Consider the following 20,121-nt stretch of genomic DNA (forward strand, 5'->3'; position numbering starts at 1 on the left):
ACTCACTCACTCACTCACTCACTCAATCACTCAATCACTCACTCAATCACGCACTCACTCGCTCATGAAGTCGGCCACGTCCTAGACCTAGCTAGTCCCTCAGTTCCAGACAGACTTTCCGGTCTGATTAGGGTCTGATTTTTTATAATTAGTACAAAATTGGCTTGAACCCTTAGTGATAAATGATGAGAATTTTAAACTTGTGACATGTGCCAGTCATAGTTGAGGGTCAACATCACCATGCATAGATTATGTCAATGTGTAAGTCATTTGCTTAAAAGATCCAAATATTTCATGGAAGTATGAGGTCACCGAACTCTAGTTTTTTCTCATTTTCTTTACTTGGTGTCATACAAATAAAATCATTATGGGCATACTTGTGAGACAGTCAACGCCTACATCCTCGTCATGGACACAGTTGTGACTCATCCATCCCGAGTACCGGCAGTCAAACAGGCTACTCTCGGCCCCATTGCATTGAAGGTCATCCATGTAGATCGGGCCTGTTCCTGTATTGCATACAGTGATATATAGTAAATAAATTACTTCATTAGAAACTGTAAAGTAAATTGCATGTTAATATTGCTGTCTTTGATAACGACATGTAATAGAAGGTCTCACCTCGCCCAAAATAAGCACCATTGCGAACTCGATCGGCGCCGGTGTAACCTAACATTCTGCAGACAACGTTTCCATCGTTGATTCCAAAACTGTCGTCACAAACGGTTCCCCAGTCGAAATTGTTCACAGGCCGGACTTCCACACGGCCTTCAGTTGGACTGGAACCTCCGACGAGACGGATTCTACTACTGGGGGATGGTGTGGAGTGGACTAGAGGGATTAAATCAATTTTCATCATTTGATTGTTTTCGTTCTTACCTCCATTTTTCACTGCGTGTGAAAGTCAATTTGAGTGCATTTGTGAGGTGAAAGTATGCACCTTGTGTCAAAGAACTTTAACTGCTACAAACTTCAAACGTGATGGATACTATCAATAATCAGCTGTAAAATGATATAGATGATATAGATTATGTTACATAGGTATTGTTTTTTATCAATTGTGGATGCTGCTTGTATATAATACTTGTGTAAAAATCAACACAATGCAGCTTTTATGTAACACTGCAAGGTTGATTCTAATAGACTGAATTGAATTGAATTATAGATAATAATCTATATGAACATACTCATTGTCATACCTCTGAAACAGACAACGCCTGCATCCTCGTTATGGCCACAGTTGTGACTAGCCCATCCCCGGTACGAGCAGTCAAACAGACTCCTCTAAGACAAGGTAATCAAATGTAGTCACGTATATCCTATATAAAAGAATGTAGTCATCATGGACTTACTCATTGCGGTACTTGTGAGACAGACGACGCTCACATCTTCGCCATGGCCACAGTTGTGACTCGCCCAACCCTGGTACGAGCAGTCGAACAGGCTGGTCTCAGCCCCAGTACACCTTAGGTCATCCATGTAGATGGGCCCTGTCCCTGGATTGAAAATAACAATGGTGGTAGATCAGAATCAAATCAATAATTTTCAGTATGAAGGCATGTCAAAAATGTTGGTTTGATATAGGTTTTTAAATGCTGGAATATATGATGGAAACTGTTATTTGAAACACTTAAAGCTACGTCGGGCCCTGTCACACTTGTAGGTTTATTCAAGTGCGCATGAGTTTCGCAGTTACATTTTTTGGTTTAAGTAAAGTTTTAGGGGAAGAAGTTGTTTTTCACTTTGACCTACCGTTGTGCAGCCTGGTTATCGAACCAAAGAAATGACTTCATCGACTGCAAGTTCAACCTAAACCAAAAACTTGTTAATGCGCAACTCATGCGGACTTGTATATACGCACAAGTGTGACCGTCAGGGCCCTTACCTTGTCCGAAGTGGGCATCATGATGAAATGTTTGATAACCAGGGTATCCCAGCATTCTACAGATAACGGTTGCTTCCCGAGAGTCGAAACTGTCGTCACAAACGGTCCCCCAGGTAAAACTGTCCACCGGCCGGACTTCCACACGGCCTTCGTTTGGGAAGGGACCACCGACGAGACGGATTCTGGTACTGGGAGATGGCGTGGCACTTGTAGAGGGGCCTGAAAGTGATTTGTTCTTTTAATGATATGATGATATACAATCAAACATTGATATTTCTATCACAATGCATGTATGCTGATGTATGTTGATGAAGGTTAGAGTTGACAGCTACTGATTCAGTACTTATGCTACACATTTGTCTGTTTTAGTACCAAAACTACGTGCAACATGCTAGCTAGCGTCATGTGAACTCAATGGTATGTAGGGGATACGTAAATATTCAAAGTTTGATGCAAAATGCAACGTTGATTTTGAAAGGAACAAGGTATCATTGATGCTGATATAGCGTCACAAAATCTACAATACAAGCTTCTTCTCTTTCTTTTGATTTCGTTTGTTTTTGCCTTGATGTAAGTGAGCAACTAAGAAATGTTTTGCAAAGACTGATTGTATAAGGGTTGCTTATATGTCACCTAATGGTACCGGTATGCAGTTCATTTCGTCACTTCCGTCAGAGCAGTTGAAGAAACCGTCACATCTCCTGAAACAGTCGATCTGCTGACCGTTGGAACAGTTGAAGTAGCATCCTGTTCCCGCTGTGCTACCTGAAAAGTCAAACATTTTAAAAAAGTATTTCTCACAAAAGTATGGTTTCGTAGCCATTGTTTTCGAAGACTTCCACATGGCCTTCGTTTGGGCTGGAATCTGCTACTGGGTGATCATGATGATGATATTGACATTTCAAGTCTTTGTCATTATTCTATTGTCTTTCTTTATTTTCTGTTTTTCCAATTAGTATCGAGTTATTTGCAGTTATCCTTTGGACAATTATTTACAATAAACTTATCTAATAGATGAAGATATCATGGTGGGAACAAACTAATATTTACACGTAGATGTAAGTAAAACCAGAAGCCAAAAGGAGAAGAGGCCGTCCATACTCCACATTTAAAAGCATTATAGAATTAGAAAGTGGTCGAAGTGGAAAAGACCTGACAGAAATGATGTGTAACCGAGAATACTGGAAGCAGAACTTTTTATATGCATCACTCGTTAGAGTATGATTATGTATGTATGTATGTATGTATGTATGTATGTAAGCAGAATCATTATTTCTATGAAGGTGGTATCACCTGTGTCCTCATTGTATATCTAACACAAGACCATAGCACGTCCAAGTCAAAAGAAACAAAAACGGAAATTCTGCTGCAGTACCAAGGTCACATACCAGGGGGCCAAAAATCGACCTTAAACTTCGGCTTTCCAACACCTGCCCACATACCAAATATCATCGTAATCCATCAAGAGGTTCTTGAGTTATGATGACTACAGTAGTGCGGAAACACAAACAGACAGACAAACAGACAGACAGGCACAAAACTATATCTCCATTTTTCATGGAGATAATAAATGTACATGTACACTAGAAATGCATCATTTGCGACAAGTAAAGCATATCTCACCCTACACCCCTCCATATACAAAAATGAACTGTTCAAAAATCACTTTGGGCAAAAAGGGAGCGGAAAAACATATTTCGAAGTCGTCCAACTCCAAAACTGACTTTTCCCAATTCGATTGATCCCCCTTGCAGAAATCTGGATAATGACCCGCATATTCCTTGGTGTATATGGTCCCATAACGCCTGCTAATCTGCCTTGACCACCTCAAAAATTCTAGTCCCGAAAATCGTAGACGTATCACTGATATGGCATCATGTCCGTGTCAAAATATTGTCTTCAAAAACGTACCGAAAAATAGCCAAAATACGTGTACGATATACGTATCTGTACTTATTATTAAACGATATGTACAAATATGTACACTGTGGGCGTATTTTCGCTATTTCAAGGCACGTTTTTGAATACGATATTTTGACACGGAAATAATGCCATACACATTATGGCATTTCCATGTCAAAATACCGTATTTAAAAACGTACCTTGATTTAGCGAAAATGCGTCTACGTTATACGTATTTTTACATTAAATCGATATCGTTTTACGTCTACGATATCGCTTTCGGGACTGAAATGTCGTTTTATTGCGTTATGCGCAACAAAATCCATTTTGCTAAGATATCGTTATAAAACGTACCTTACATTAGCGTCTGCAGGTATACGATATTACAATTCAGGCCGGGTTTTTTTTTTCATACGGTGTCGCTGAATCGACTCTCCAAACCTGCTACGTTGAAGGTGAGAGGCATTGCTGTTGCGTTGAAAGGTCTAAAACGCTAAAAGGTCCCGACCAGTAAGTGGCGCTCAAACCACACTGTTACAGTTGTGTAAAAGAGAACCCCGATATCCTGATGCCATATCATATGCCGTGGACATTGAACTCACCTCCACACGCATCACGGGCTGCAGTAATCTGTGCCTGAGTCAGGGCGTAGTTGTACAGCTGCAGGCAAGCTATGCGACCCGCGTAGTACCGGCTGTCTCCGGCCCTCACCGCCACCCGGATGGGGTACTGACTTGCAACTTCGGCAACTCCGATATGTGTTTCACGGACAAGTTGGCCGTTGTTCCAGATGGAAGCCATCCCTGTTGTACTGTCGTATCTTCCACCAACGTAATTCCAAGCGTTTTGTTGCAGCACATTTGCAGTGACGTCACGTGAGAAATATCCATCTCTTCCTACCGACCTACAGCAGACAGTAAAAATACCATTCATCTGCCGATTATGAGAATAAGAAATCAACATAGATTTTTTTAAACCTGTTATTGTTAGTAGGGCTTTTACATACAAGCCAAAATTTTCTTTGCTTTTTTTGTTCTTTCTAGCAAAATGTGTTTAGAGGACCGACGTCACCATCAGCGATGACAGCGAGAGATAAGTATTTTTAAAGAAGGTGGTTTAAAAAGTACTGGATAGGGAAATGATCATTCTAAATGATAAATATTCAGTGTCTGGAAACCTCCATTAACATTAATCCGCCGAGTTACATAAATCCACCACTTTTGAAAAACAGTTGGTTTGAAAGATCTCTAGTGCAGCGCCCCAGGTATGCACAGTTTAGAAATACAGGAGTGCAAATCTGGGGGACGTTGGGTTGGAGATCTGTTTGGACGTATCTTTACAGGGTGGCGGAATTATGTACCCTGGTGCCAGTGATGGAATTATGTTAGCAAATGTTAAGTAAAATTACCGCGACTGTAGCATCTGTGGAGACAGCTGCCAAAAGTGCACTGCCCACTGCATGTTGTTCCCGACGTAGTCGAAGATTGGTCCACTATCGCCAGTTGGAAATATGTGGGCCAGTATGGTGTAGGAGTTGCGCACATCCAGCTTGCCATTGTTGGGAATGTGGATGTAGGAATCTGCAGTTCCCGAAAATTGGAATGCTCCGCCGGCGTGTCCATACGGTCCTGGGGCTAACTGGGTTCCGTATGCCGTCCCGTTGTTTCCGTTTCCGGTTACGTCTGATGCTCCATACCGTGCGTTCAAGGGCCACAAACCTACCGCAACTGCAGAAGACAGACAGACAAACACACTTATTCACATAGTAAACAAAAAAAGCACCGAACAATAACATTTCAGCTTATGATACGATACTTAGACACAGAATGTACATTTTAGAGTGTTGATTCTAGCCTCTACCAGACTAACTACGCCGACTATGGGGAGAATATTTGCTAGGGTTTCTTTGAAAGGCTCCTAAACGGGCGAAATGTGACCTTCACCATGGACTGACTCTACTGGCTAATTACTCCTTTTCTGCCGAATTCTACGATTCATACGCCCGTAAGAGGGCCTGGTGGAGGCTAAGTTGATTCAATACCGTTTTTGCGATGACAGTTTACAACTTTGATTCAGAATGACTTCTACCAACAAAGATTAACTATCAAGTGAAAATCGGTCGACACGTAGTGCTGCATGGTTTCTCCTTTGTCAGTGACCTGTTTATCATACGTACAAATCATGTCAGTAGTACAGGTTCCACAAACTGATAACCATCAACTCAGAAAGTCTGGTTTAGAGACCAATTTGAAAATCTTAAACAAGGCTTGCTGTTGGCACCTACCTCCAGTCCCATTGCCACTGGGAGCACCGGTAGTGTTAGAAGGGTTGCCTGAAAACAACAAAGGATAGTTATGTATACATGGTCGAGCTCATAATCAGGGTTTGCCGCTGCAATCCTGGATCTGAAGTCTATATGTATAACACGTATATTCAAGGATCACTTACCAGGTAGGGTAAGATATATATGCCATTACAGGCATCCCAGCAGAGAGGAAAATGCTAAGTCTGATGGAAGATTTGTTAACATATCTATGGATTAAAACATCACACACTGGCCGTTCACTTGATAAAGTGTATTTTTAAAATCTATCAGCAAGAATTTGACAAGTTTTCATCTGGACTAACTGTATTGTATCGTGACTGACTCCTTACCACACAGGGTGTCGGAACAGCTGTCGTTGCCGTTCGCACAATGGGTGCAGGGTGTACCACTGATGTAGGGTTTCTGTCCAATAAAGTTACCCCTGTAGAAAATACAAAAGTAGTACCCTGTAGAGAGTACAACATAAGCCAAGGTCCGGTAACACCCCTTTCCACTAAAGGCTGCAACTGCGCTGCGACCGCTAAGCGACCAAAGATTTGGCAAATTGCTCAGAGAATTTCATAGACTAAGAACGATTTTACGTGATTTGTTCTCTTGTAAATCATTACTTTAACACCTTGCATCATATACCACTTACGAAATCAAGGGTCACACAGATCCAATTTTGGTCCCTGCATAGTCGCTCGGCGATCGTCGGCCAGTTAAAACGGGGCATGAAGTATGAAATAAATTATCTATAATTTCTTCAGAATAATTCTGTGGCACAAGACAGGTCAAGGGTGTGATAATCTTCTGGTGAAACAAATGAATGGAAATGGAAGCTGAAAGACGCAATGGAAACTGCAAATAAAAGTCTACCGACTTACGCTGGAGCATAGTTACAGACCACCAGGTTGGCGTTGTTCCAGTTGACGGTAGCCAGTGTACCACAGAGCTTCCAGCCACACCCAAGCTTCTGACTGGTGGCCCACACAACCTGGTAGAAGGCAACATAAACATTCACACGCACACACACGCACTCACGCATATACTATACCATTATTACCATCCATTCCTTTTCTCCTTTCTACAAGACTTTTTCTTCAAGATAGGACCGGGCCATTAAAACGTATTCCATCATTGAATCAGATATTTTCACTGAATGAATTAGGACATCTTAGGTCCTTATATAATTACGTATACCTGTGTGTAATGTCCGCAGACGGCGCCAGACCTACACGAGTTGCTGCTGTACGTGTAGTCAGATACCTCACTGTGCCAGTTCTCGGTTTCCTTGCCAGCAGTGTAGCTATAAGTTTTATTTGTTTGACCGTCAAAATAGAGAATTAACAAATAACAATTCAATTGATTATCTCGTCTGATATACAATCATTCTTTCGACATAGAAGGCACTCTCTTGTGTGTAGTTGTACTCAAATTCTCAAATGGACGAGCCTGGAGACAGATGTCCATCTTCATTGCTACTTTGTCAAGGGAATAGGTAGGTAAGTAGGTACTCAGATTTATATTTACGCTTTCATCAAATGCATAACAAAATCTTGTGTATTTCGATCTGTCCATTAAATACGTTTCTTAGATTAAGAAGGCACTACGGTTGATGCAATACAAACACTAAGTCCCGAGGGGCCAACTACATTGGTGAAATAATAATGGGGTACTAGTTATATAATTCTCCTTAGCATCGTGAAATCTCTTGTCATACTTATCATCTCCACATTCTGGCTTAAAAGAATGTACAGGATCAAGCTGAAATAAATAAACTTCAGCTGTTGACATTACATTTGCGTCCAACACGCGTAGTTACCTACCTTCCAGTGCCGGCGTAGAGGTTCTCCCCTACAGACGACCCGGTGTAAGTTGCCGCAGGATTCGGGTTGTGTGCGAAGTCACAGCGGTCCGCCCAGCCCTGCGCTATGGTCGCCAGGCTATCGTCCCACTCCTTAGAAGGACAAATGGCACATAGAAATCATGAAGGTGTTTCTTTATGCTAAAATGACAATGATGATGACAATCATAGTGATAACATATAAGCTCGTTTAGTCCTTGATAGGACATCCTACTTGCAGTACAGTTATATGTACATAAGACCACAATGACTTGATCAAATGGATGAAGTTCACGCGCACATCGATGTTCTGTAGATCGTACGAAAAAGCTTCAAAATGAGGCAACAAATGCCATAAAATGCACACAAAATATACAAGAGAAATAGTGGTATCGTAATGAAATGATTAGTTTTACCTCAGTCTGTTAGGCTTTTGTTGTGCATGCAAAAATGTTTTGTTGCAAGTAATTTTTGTACCACGTCTATCAGTACAAGTAAGCTGTAAGATGTGTGAGTCTTGAGCAAAGTCTTCTCCAGTCAAATGAAAAAGAGTTAATAAGATAAAGAATCTTTGTTTGGTTTGACATTCTCTGTGTGCATTATCTGTGTTCCGTATGTAACCTTCTGGACGGCTTACACGTTAAAATGGAGGCACCTTTTTCCCAACTCGTTTTCTTTGAACGCTCGCATCAATGTTGGGTTGCCCAGAGGATGTCATTCATATAATCATATCGTCTCTTTTGGAGCACGTACACCAATGTTGCGGCAACAGTGTTCTTTAGAGTGCAAACAGCAAGTTTGGCATTGTCATACCCGTTTAGCCACATCCCATATTTTCAAAATCAACTGTTGTCCAACATATTAGCCTCATAGGTGCTTCAGTACAGATTGAAATGGACGTAATAGTATTCCGTAGAGCAAATAACGATGATAGACAAGAAAATGCCTCACCATATACTCCATGTTGGCAGCTGTAGGGTTGACGGCCTTTCTGTAGTTGTTGTGGGCCTGTAAGATGGTGTTGATCTGTTCTTGTGACAGGTCAGTGGCGCCAAGACTCCCTCTCAGAAACAGAAGAATGGCGGCCACACTCAGGACCTGCATTTTTCGTCGCTCTTCTGTGAACGTCGTTTAGACCTGATTTGCCTGGATCTTCTCTGGAAGAAAATTAAAACTGATTTGTAAGATAATGTTTGAAAGAGGATAACTCAAGAAGTCCTGAAATTTGGCATGTAGGTAGCTTGAGTGATGATTGACATGCTTACATGGCAATAATTCAAATCCAGATCCATAATCAATAAGGACATTTATACATCCGATGCATTCCATCATAAGACTATTCAACCATGTGAAATATACGATAGAGAGGAACATCGACAGACGAGTTGAATTCATTTAACTGAATGGCAGAGTGAGATTCACAAACGATAAAATTGATACTTTTCTCATTCAATGTTTTAATGTTACATGTGACCATTGGAGGGCCGGTAGTCGATCTTGTAAAATTCTATGTTGTGCCTCTTGTGTCCTCGCATGACTAAATCAAGCTTCTAGTTCTAGCAGCCCTTCCACTGGCCAGGTCCCAAGGGGGAGGCCCAATTATTTTCCCTGACAGCGAGAGACTGTGCAACACAGGCTATTTGTGTCCGAGTTGAGTTGCGAAGTTTTGGACAACCCCTCGTATTTATGCATGGTTTAGGATGACTGATTTTTGATAGAAATTGGCAAAACATTTTTATGTTTAATCATTAATGGTTTGGGTGAGACCCTGTGTTCAGTCGCGAGCTTTTGGAACGCCTCTCAAGGACCTCATAATACAGTGTTTAGGCATTCCAGGGGAACAGTCATGCTTGAAGATGATCACAAACTAGATGAGTTAAACAGATAGATAAACACTGCATGTGGCAGGTTTAAGCATACCTACACGCAAAGCATATTGTAGATCATGAATCAGTCAGGTCAAAGACAAAGGCTAGTTGCACAACTGCGACAGGGCATATTTGTGGATAAACAGCAGGTGTGCCAAAACATGGCACCTGTCGTTTTACCAGGTAGGCCATGCTGATTTCGACGACATCCTCTGGGCACCACAAAATTGATGCGAGCGAGCGAAAAAGTTGCCTTTATCATCAGATCTAAGTGGTCAGGAAATGCAAATGACTGAACTGACATAACATGGTACACCAAACCATAAATTCCTTATTTTCATTTTCTTTTAAGACTTCGCTCAGGCTCGAAAAATATTTTGTGCAATGAGTAGGTTTGCGACCATATCAGTTCGTTTTACGGAAAAGAGGCATTGCATGCATAGCATAAGTTTCCGATATTTTTTGGCAATTAACGGCATATATTTGCTCAATTTGCAGCTAATTTGTATGATTTACTGTTTGGTCGCAAATTGTTATTGATGCGCGGGTGGATGTCATCCATATAACTAAGTCAGTGTTGCCATAGTGTCGCCACCCGTGTCTACCTGCCTGCTTCCTTGCATTCATTATCCGTTAGCATGGGGTAAAACAACCTAATATATTCAGACCGGGCGTGGGGGGAGGGGCATTCCTGGCACGGAGGGCACTTTCTTTTATCGGCCGCGACTTCCACAGTCAACCCTGGTGTTCGTTCGTAGGTTGCATGCATGATGTATAACAAATCATTTATCACCCTAAGGGTAATTTACAAGTTTTGACATGTTTTTGAAAAAACACGGAATTGATAATGTATCTAAGTAGTTATTAACAGAGATACGATCGACCAAATGCAAATGGGTATGTTGTTATCTGTACGTGGCACTGTTAATATAAGTTATAAAAACTTGAGTGCAGTGCCACGTCGTCCTTGTCTGTCAAAAACCGAAGTAAAAAAAAAAATGCAAGCAACCGTATTTTTATGACTTCGTAAAGCATTGGGAAAAAACTAGTTAAATGTTAGTATCGATCTCGTCCAAAGCATCGTGGCCATCTCATTGATAAACGTTTAAAAATCAGTGAAATAAAAGGAAAAGGCATGCATATGAGCAGCGACCAACTGCATGTGGCGCATGTAGCTACCACTTCTTACCAGATGAATTTTTGTCCAAAATTGGAAGAACAGCAGTTCCAACGTACGACCGAATCCGGTGTTCGAATGTTCGACAATAGTGCACACGAAGCGTGTTCGAATCATTTTATTCGAGCACAAGCCTGTTTGGACACCGTAATAAGACGTTAAGTTTGTGTTTATTGGGCGACCAAGAAATCTCTGCGGCTAGCCTTCTATCCATATCGCCTTGATTTTTATACAACTTGCTATACAAACTGAGGCCGGACACTTAGTACACTTTGTAGTGTTGCAAGATCTAGGTAAAAGATAAAGAAAGGGATACTCACCTCAGGAGTTTTCCAGGAGGAAAAGACGAGAAGACTACAGGTAGTCCATGGCCGTCACGGTACGTACTCCGGATCTGAATACACCCTAGCACACTAAGCACTGTCCGCCTACAAGTGAATAATGGACGGGAGGAAATACATTCCGAAAAACATTCCACGGCCGAACCACCAACAACACGAAGCAGTCAAGTCAGGCAGAAAGATATTTCAACAACGAGGTGTGCCAAAACAAGATGGACATGGCTTCTGCCGTCTCTAATGAAGTAAGTGAACCGTGTTAACCCGTATGCATCTCCCACTTCCCTGTCTTCAGTATTGTATGACTGTTTACAGTGTTGAGAGGTAATCTAGATATTCAGACAGGTTGTTTTGGGTGTGTGGATAATCTAAGACGTCACGAATGTCAACGATAGTCATGATAAACTTAACGCAATATAATTTTTATGAAAATTCACAAACCTGTTGGTTCTAACTTGAGCCTTTCTGAAATTATACGTGAAGGTAAACTAGGCCCTTGGAAGACGCTTCCCGCGGTTTTAACAATGGTGTTAGAGTCTACTTCGAGCCTGAGCTTTCGCTTGTCATCAGCTAGTCTGAAAACATAACATTCAAACGTAGCGTGACCCAACAGATTGTTTTATCGACAGCACTCGCGATCGGCTCATCATTCATGTCATTGTCTTTTGCAATTTCATTGTCTAGACATAGGAGTCAAGAGTACACTGTACATACAAGAGTGCTAGCAAGGTTGCATAAGGGTCTTCGTTAGATATGTACGATACGTAAGCAATTCGAAAACTCACCTCTAGACATATCATATAAAGAAACAAAAAGGATATAGGTCGCAAAGCTATGTTAACAAGAGTTCGGAGACCTCATATCTCCATTAACTATTCTGTTTATGCAAATGATTTACACATTTACATAATCTATGCGTGGTCATGAACACCTTTAACTAACTTACATATGTCGCAATATTCACAGTCGAAGAATTTACGACTTAGATGAATTATAACGCTTTTGATTAAACAAAAAAATTCATTTACATAATTGGTATCTGTTGATGTTCCACTTGCCATACACTACATAATATTATGTTACATGTATGTATATTTGCAATGTTTTCCATTATGAGACTTAAAAGTCTCATAATGGAAAACACTGCAAATATAGATTTTCCTTATCAAATATGCAAATAAGGTCCCAATTAGCATAATTTTCACTTCATGTACATTCCTGCATACTAAATATCATGGAAGTCCGCCGTTCAAGTGTTCAGTTATTCTCCTTAGAAGATTTCTACATTAGCGCCCCTGCAGTTCCAGAGCAAGCTGCTTGGGGGCCCAAACCTACAAAATTACATCACAAGCTATCTGCCACAAGAAAACCAAAACCGTAGCACATCTATGAAAGTTCTGCTGCAATACCATGGTCACATACCAGGGGGTCCAAAAATCGACCTTGAATGTCGCCTTCCCAACACCTGTCCATATACTAAATATCATTGTAATCCATCAAAAGGTTCTTGAGTTATGCTCACTACAGTAGCCCGGAAACACAAACAGACACACAGACACACACACAGACACACCCAAAACTATATCTCCATTTTTCATGGAGATAATGAGACGCGGGCAGATCACGTCAACAAAGCTATACAACTTAGAATGACACGGTTTACTACACAGCTCGTGTTGTGTGAACGGCTGACTGACTGCAAACAGTGCGATCACTAACTGCAAACAGTGCTGCAATAGTTAAAGAATTCCGAAGAAGTCAACCCAAGTGTTCAAGTCTGATGGTCCCTTTTCAACAGCCAAGCTCGGGACGATTCATTGTTGTCGGGCTTGTCATCCTGCCGGACGGGTGATCCAATTCTACCTGCATTAACTTGCATATGGTTGGTATTTAGAGCCTTGGCTGGGATCCGTTTGTTAAGGTGTTAAGGTGTTGTTCTCATCGTCGAGAACATAATCGGATACCAACTCTTTGACGAGTCTATGACTACTAGTCTATAATTGTCAAACATTGACAGGTCTATGAAATCTACATGGCCATAGGAGCGCTTCTGTGCATGCTAAAAGCTTGTTCTAGCGTAACTGCAAATTTTAACTTGTCACACAGGCCATCGGCTCCGAGGGCAAAAATACCCCCAAGAAATACCATAGCCCAGGGTCAAACTGAGGGGAGTTCGTGGTACAGTTTTTTTGTTGTCCCTAGAGCCGTGGAACTGACCTGTGTAGACCCTGGAAACAGTCTGGTATCCAGGCTAGTGGGTCGTTCATAAACTGTTATATTTTATTTTCTGCTCTCTCCGTGTAAGCAATCATCTGATGATGTATAAAGTAGCCTAAGAGTGGCTTTATTCCTCAAGCTAACTAACATCTTTCACACCACAGTCGTCCCTCAGTAAGACATCCGGAGCCGCATAGTTCCCATTTAGAATTTTTATTCAGCCTGTTACCACGGCTGGTTTTGCCGCGTCGGCTTCTTCAAGTGTACAGACTAAATCATCTAACGTTAATGATAATTTGCTCATATAACATTCAAAAGCAATCGTATTGCTGGGCAAACCTAAATGATTTTTTGCTATACATTCTCATCTTGAAGAAAACATAATACATATACCAAATAATGTTAGCTTTTACAGCTGACGTATTCTAAAGGCCCTAAATTGATTTTGTGTATTCAGTCCCCATTTGGATAAATCATATAAAGGACACAAGTATTGACTGAGGCACATGTGTGAAAACATGTGACCACGGGGAAACATACCACCACACGTTTCTTTGTAAACACCATTGTTCTTAGCCAGCATTGATGGCAATGTCCACGCGACTTATGGTCAAAATCTTACTTGTGAAGATACTTGTATTGTATCCAGTTTCTACAGAACATAAACATCATGAACAGATATTTTTTTATGAAATAGCATTAGCACGTATGTGCTGGTACAGCATTTTTTCTTTACAATGTGACGTTACATACATGACTGTTGTCTAAAGCAGGAGAATCAGTGTTCCAGACAAGAAAGCACCTCTGAGTCAGCAAACCTGTACAAACCTATGCGTGATGATGACTACTTGGCCAATGTGATTACTTTTTGGTGGTCCCTTAGATAATGTTTCCCATTGACACAACTACGTGAACAACAACAACAATGCATCTAAATCTAATTACACTTTACATGCTACGTTATCATAATTTCTGTGCATATTTTTGCCAATACAGTGTGTAATAATGTCAATATGACAGCTGTTATTTAAGTAGCTTTCCCCAAAAAAGTCAACAGCCATGTGACACGATTGAATGCATGCATCCAAGTTGATAAGAGATACTTGGACAAATGAAATGTAATTGGTGAATCACTCAATACTTAACTGTTAGAGTTTCAGTTTTCAGTTCTACAAATATGCCAGTCAATATATATAAACAAAGCTTTGACTGATACGCACAGTACTAATTAATGATAAGTGAATGTCGATTATTTTATATACATGTACTTCCAAATAACTTTAATCTTAAAGTTGCCATTCATGTACACTTTGCTTCAACTTTCACCACGTAACAAAATGGATACAATACATTCATTGTTAGTAATTATGACTACTGTAACAGTACCGTGGTATAGATACAGATACTACAGTGTAAGTAGATGTAGAATGTACAATAGGTATATTTAAGGTCTGTGGAAATTAACATTGTGTTTCTAAATCACAGCCCTGATAAAGATCATGGTCGGTAGGTAGAAATTCTTTTTACATTTCCTCAGATGTGTTCCAATCAACACAGTTGAACAATGTACGACTGCATAAGGGTATTTTCAACGTTGCATTGTAATCGTATGGATATACGCACATGTAAATAAACTGATCAGAGAGGTACAATGTTTACTACCCATTATTACATCAACTATTTAAAGCCTTAATCTGTTAACATAGTGGGATATGCAAGATGTGTATAAGAAAATTTGCAAGAGTAATTGGAGTTCTGTTTTGAATATTTTCATCACTCAGATCGAACATTTTGCTTGACAGTGATCGACCCCTCAAAAGGCTAGGGTCAGCAGGTTTTTGCAAGGGTCGGTCGGGTAACCGGAAACACAACATTTGTCCCTAGGCGTAGGTTCTAAGAATATTTCAATTAACATGCCAGTGTATAAAGTATATTAGAGATATAAGAGACGGCTGCTATACTAGGATGCTAAGACGAGTGCATTACATAACATGGGAACAGCACTGGACAAATAAGGAACTCTATGCTGGTCTCCCAAAAGTGTCAGACAAGATACGAGCCAGACGTCTAAGGTTTGCCGGGCACTGCCTTAGAAACAACAGGGAAATAGTCTCGGACTTAGTGTTATGGACCCCAACACGTGGGAAAAGAAGACAAGGAAGACCACCCTTAACATACATAGATGTCCTCAAAAGAGACACTGGCATACAAATTGATGCCATGGGGAAGGCTATGCAGGACAGGAGCTTCTGGGCGGCTACAGTGGTTCGGGTGACGGATGAGGGAGACTGGCACCCGACATAAGTCAAGTAAGTAAGTCAAGTCAAGTATAAAGTATTATTGTTCTGAACTGATCTAGGTGGTTTTCAGTGAATTAACATCTTTTTTGCAAACATGTTAGGTCAATATATACCCTTTGCTGCAGTTTGATACTGCAGGACTGAATAAGTACAGTAATAGCTGGTCTTAGTTTCACCATGTTTATGCCCATGGGACATGGTGCAAATTTGAAAATTGGTTTAACCATTAAGAAGTAATTTCCACAGAAATGTGAATAAAATCAGAATTGATGTGTAGACCTTTAAGAAGGGTGTTCGAACTTTAGGATGCTATTCAAGGTCTTTATTTTCATAGACGTGCAGGTTGTCTTGAACCTCTGCTGACTCCTCAGACTGGGCATCAGAACATTTGCCATGTGGGGGGAGTGGGGGAGGCTCTTCTTTAGAGGGTATTTTTCGATTAGCTGCTCCAATGGTCTTGTTGTTAGCAAAGCTCCTTAGGCCTGTAACGTTACTTTTCAGTTTTGGGCTAATTTGTGGTGAGTTCACATGTTCATACAGGTCTGAAGCGGCTAGCAGGGCATCTGTACCTTTACGGAGTGGAGGAAGTGGGGGAGGCTCATCTTTAGTGGGTATGTTTTTGTTGCCTGTTCCAAGGGTCATGTTTTTAGCAATTTGCAGCAGACCTGTACCTTTCGGTTTGGGGCTATTTAGTGGTGAGTCCACATCTTCCTGCAGGTGAGGCTGTGAGACAGCTGGCAGGGCATCAGCACCTCTACGGTGTGGGGGGAGTGGGGGAGGCTCATCTTCAGGGGGTTTGATTCGATTTGGGGGTCCAGGGGTCTTTTTAGCAAATTTCCCAGGACCAGCGCCTTTCGATTTTGGGTTGTTTCGTGGTGATTCCACACCTGTGTTCAAATTTGGCTGTGAAACAGATAACCTTGTGTTATATGCTAGATTTCTAACAAATAAGGATGGAGTGGTGGACTGATATTGACCCTGCCCTGTCTGATCATGACCACCAGTTATTGCAGTAGCTGTGGTGTTTGTGTTTGAATTAATGATGCCCTGAGACTGGCCCTGCCCTGCCTGATCATGACCACTGGTCCCTACAGCAGGTGTTGTGTTTGTGTTTGAATCAATGATGCCCTGAGACTGGCCATGTCCTGTCTTATCATGAACACTAATTATTGCATTAGCTGTACATGTGATGTATTTGTTGGATTCAGTGATGGCCTGATACTCGCCTGCAACCTTGTACAAAGAATTCAGCTTTGATGAGCATTTAGTGTCAAAGGATTCAGTGATGTTCTGATGCCCTGGCTGATTATGACTACTCACAGGTGTGGTGTTTGTGTTGGATTCAGCGATGGCCTGAGACTGACCCTGCCCTGTCTGATCATGGCCACTGGTAGATGTTGGAACCTTTGGTGCTGTTACCACACCTGCATACATAGGATTTGGCTTTAAGGCAGCTAGCACTTCATCGTGTGATAGATTGCTAACTGTCAGAGATTGCAATTGAGTAATGGCCTGAGACTGTCCCTGTCCTGTTTGATCATGATGGTTGTCAATATCCTCATACTGGTGAGCATTACCACTAGTCATCACAGAACCTGCTGTGTTTGTGTTGCTTCCAACAATATTGGGATCTAGTCCTAAAGGCGGATGGTTTGCCCTTCTCTTGAACCGGATGGTGACAATGATGCTGTAAATCAGTACAATGCCAAAGAGTGGACCCAAAACATAGTTGGTGAGAACAGGTAGGGGGGAGCTGGGAGCAGATCCATGGGTTGTGCCTGAATTGGTTGCCAGGGGTGTAGTTAGTGGTGCTTTTGTGATGTCTGCAGGACGTGCTGTTGAGCCAGCATTAGTTTTGAAGTACCAATGATAGGAAGTGGCGGTGCCATTGTTACAGTTATTAGCATTTTTGAGTTGGTTAACAATGGGCTGTGTGGCAGGTGATATGGTAGTCTCGTTACAGATCAGGTCTTCAGGAGTAATTTCTACTAGCCTTTGTCCACGGAGGTTGGCAGGTTGGGCACAAGTTATTTGGTTAACGAACGAAAAATATATAGTGGTTTTCAGCCTTAGGGGAAGTAACCCGCAGTCGCACTGCCAGGGGTTCTTGTCAATTATTGCAAGTTTAAATGCTGACAACATGTCAACAGTAGACAGAGGAAGGACAGATATCCGGTTTTCCTCTAGCCAAATATACCTGAGCTTGGGTAGGTTAGTAAATGTACCTGGCTTGATAGAAGTTATCTGGTTGGAATTCAGGTACAGCTCATCGAGTTTGGGTAGATTAGAGAATACACCTGGCTGTATGTCATTTATCTGGTTGTCTTGCAAAACCAAAAGTTCGAGGTTGGGTAGATTAGAGAATGCACCTGGTTGGATGTTTTTTATCTGGTTCTTATTCAAAAACAAATTTCCGAGCTTTGGTAGATTTGAGAATGCACCAGTTTTGACGTCTGTTATGTTGTTAGAACAGAGGGACACCCCGGAAAGCTCAGAATGGTTTGAGAACACACCAATATCAATGTTAATTATCCTGTTTTCGTTCAGATACAATATTGCAAGCTGTGGTAGAATTGAGATTGCACCTGGATGAATGCTAGTTATCTGATTACTTTGCATGTCCAAACGGGTGATGGAATTTGGTAGGTTCTGGGGGAAGCTGGTGATCTGATTATTTCCCAAATATAAGAAGGCAATGTTTTTTGGAATTCTCTGGGGGATGTTATTGAGGCCCAGCCCGCCGCAGTTGCAGCAGGGACTTTGTCGCACTATCCAGTTGGGTCTTATTTTGCAGGGTGAGGACATTGAACACCTGCATCCAGCTTCCGGCAATTCGGGCTCCTTCAGGATGATGAGAAGCAAAATCAGCAAGTGTCTCAGCCTTTTCCACATGTTGTCCTGCCACCTAAACAGAACAAGGGCCTGGAATTAATACACCCGACTGGACCATTGTTAGACGGAAGTCATTGATCCCATCTCACTACCATTTGAAGTCATATTTTTCCACAATTTTACCCTCATTTGCATAGGTTATATCAGTGAACAATCTTCTGTATTCAAATGATACAAGTTGTCCTAGAAACTCTTCTGTAGCATTTTCATGAAAATTCACCCTGATCATGTTCACATTCAGTTAACTTTCAAATGAAATTCCTGTCATTTACCAGTAAAGTACTAGTATTTCATTATTAACATTTTATGCAAATAGGCCTTCATTTTGGGGATAGATATCCACTTTTTTTAGTTACATATGTCACATGTTTGATGCGATCTATGAATCCTTCTTGAGCTATTCGCTTCCAAAGTTTCAAACAAAATCGACCCCCTTCAATTCCAGAAAACTGGTAGGAGGCCCAAACCTACGCCACCTCTTCACGAGCCCAAGAACTATTACTTTAAAAACATTATGAGCATAGAATGTGCTAAACTTTTAAAGAACGGCTTTGCAAGAAGCCACAGAATAACAACAGCAACGCCCATGAGAGATGAAATTATAATCATTATCATTATCAATATGTGACTGTCAATCATATGACATATCATCTAAAATCTTTACATCACGATTAAATGCTCTCACATTCTATTGTCTGCGGTAGTAGTTTGGACATGTGTGTACACATTTCTCGCCATCAAGATCATTTCTTGGCAAACAATTCATACATAAACGATTATAAACAATAAGCTGCTTGTAGTCTGACGATAAGCAAAAATAATGATGCGAAAATAAACAAAGGACGATGCATGTGATGAAACATAAAGCTGGTGTACAAGAAAAGCAGTCCGTTGGCAAAATGAAGTTGATAAAGGTGCTGATTATTTGACAATTACAGTAACTGTACAATTCAATCCAGTTTTGTAAGCGTTAGAATGATGTTGCCATGATTGGGATTTAAACCCTCCGTAGTTTGGGTGACTTTGCGTGGGTGGAAAGACTTCTTGGATACATATACATGTGATAATTTCAGGCTGATTTGTGCATGTACATCTACGTCACATTCCCGTGCATTATGATATATTGGTAAAATTTCCTACCAATACCCAAGAATACAGTGATCTCAAAGTCAAAGTAAGGAGATCGAGCGAGCAAAAGTTTAGTGATTCTTAATCAAAGGAAACAAACTGTAGGTATTTTGTTTAAACATCGTACACATATTTACTGAATTTTCATAGTGTTTGCAGGAATTTCTTGCTTTCTATTTTGAAAAAGGGTCAGATTCCGGTGTGTGCAACCAAACTAGCCTTGATAATCATGCTGTGGGGAATATTATGATGTAGTGGAACGC

At 41.1% G+C, this 20,121-nt stretch overlaps 1 long non-coding RNA gene across 1 annotated transcript; it reads right to left on the bottom strand.

Annotated features, from left to right (window-relative positions):
* Positions 1–1,358: 1,358 nt before the first annotated feature.
* Positions 1,359–2,646, bottom strand: LOC136433970 (uncharacterized). Its single transcript, XR_010755681.1, has 3 exons — positions 2,519–2,646; positions 1,886–2,104; positions 1,359–1,496 (listed from the first exon to the last, which is right to left on the bottom strand). It is a non-coding gene; the product is annotated as an uncharacterized lncRNA (long non-coding RNA).
* Positions 2,647–20,121: the final 17,475 nt, after the last annotated feature.

This window comes from Branchiostoma lanceolatum, chromosome 4 (assembly GCF_035083965.1).
Source record: "Branchiostoma lanceolatum isolate klBraLanc5 chromosome 4, klBraLanc5.hap2, whole genome shotgun sequence".
Taxonomy (NCBI): domain Eukaryota; kingdom Metazoa; phylum Chordata; class Leptocardii; order Amphioxiformes; family Branchiostomatidae; genus Branchiostoma; species Branchiostoma lanceolatum.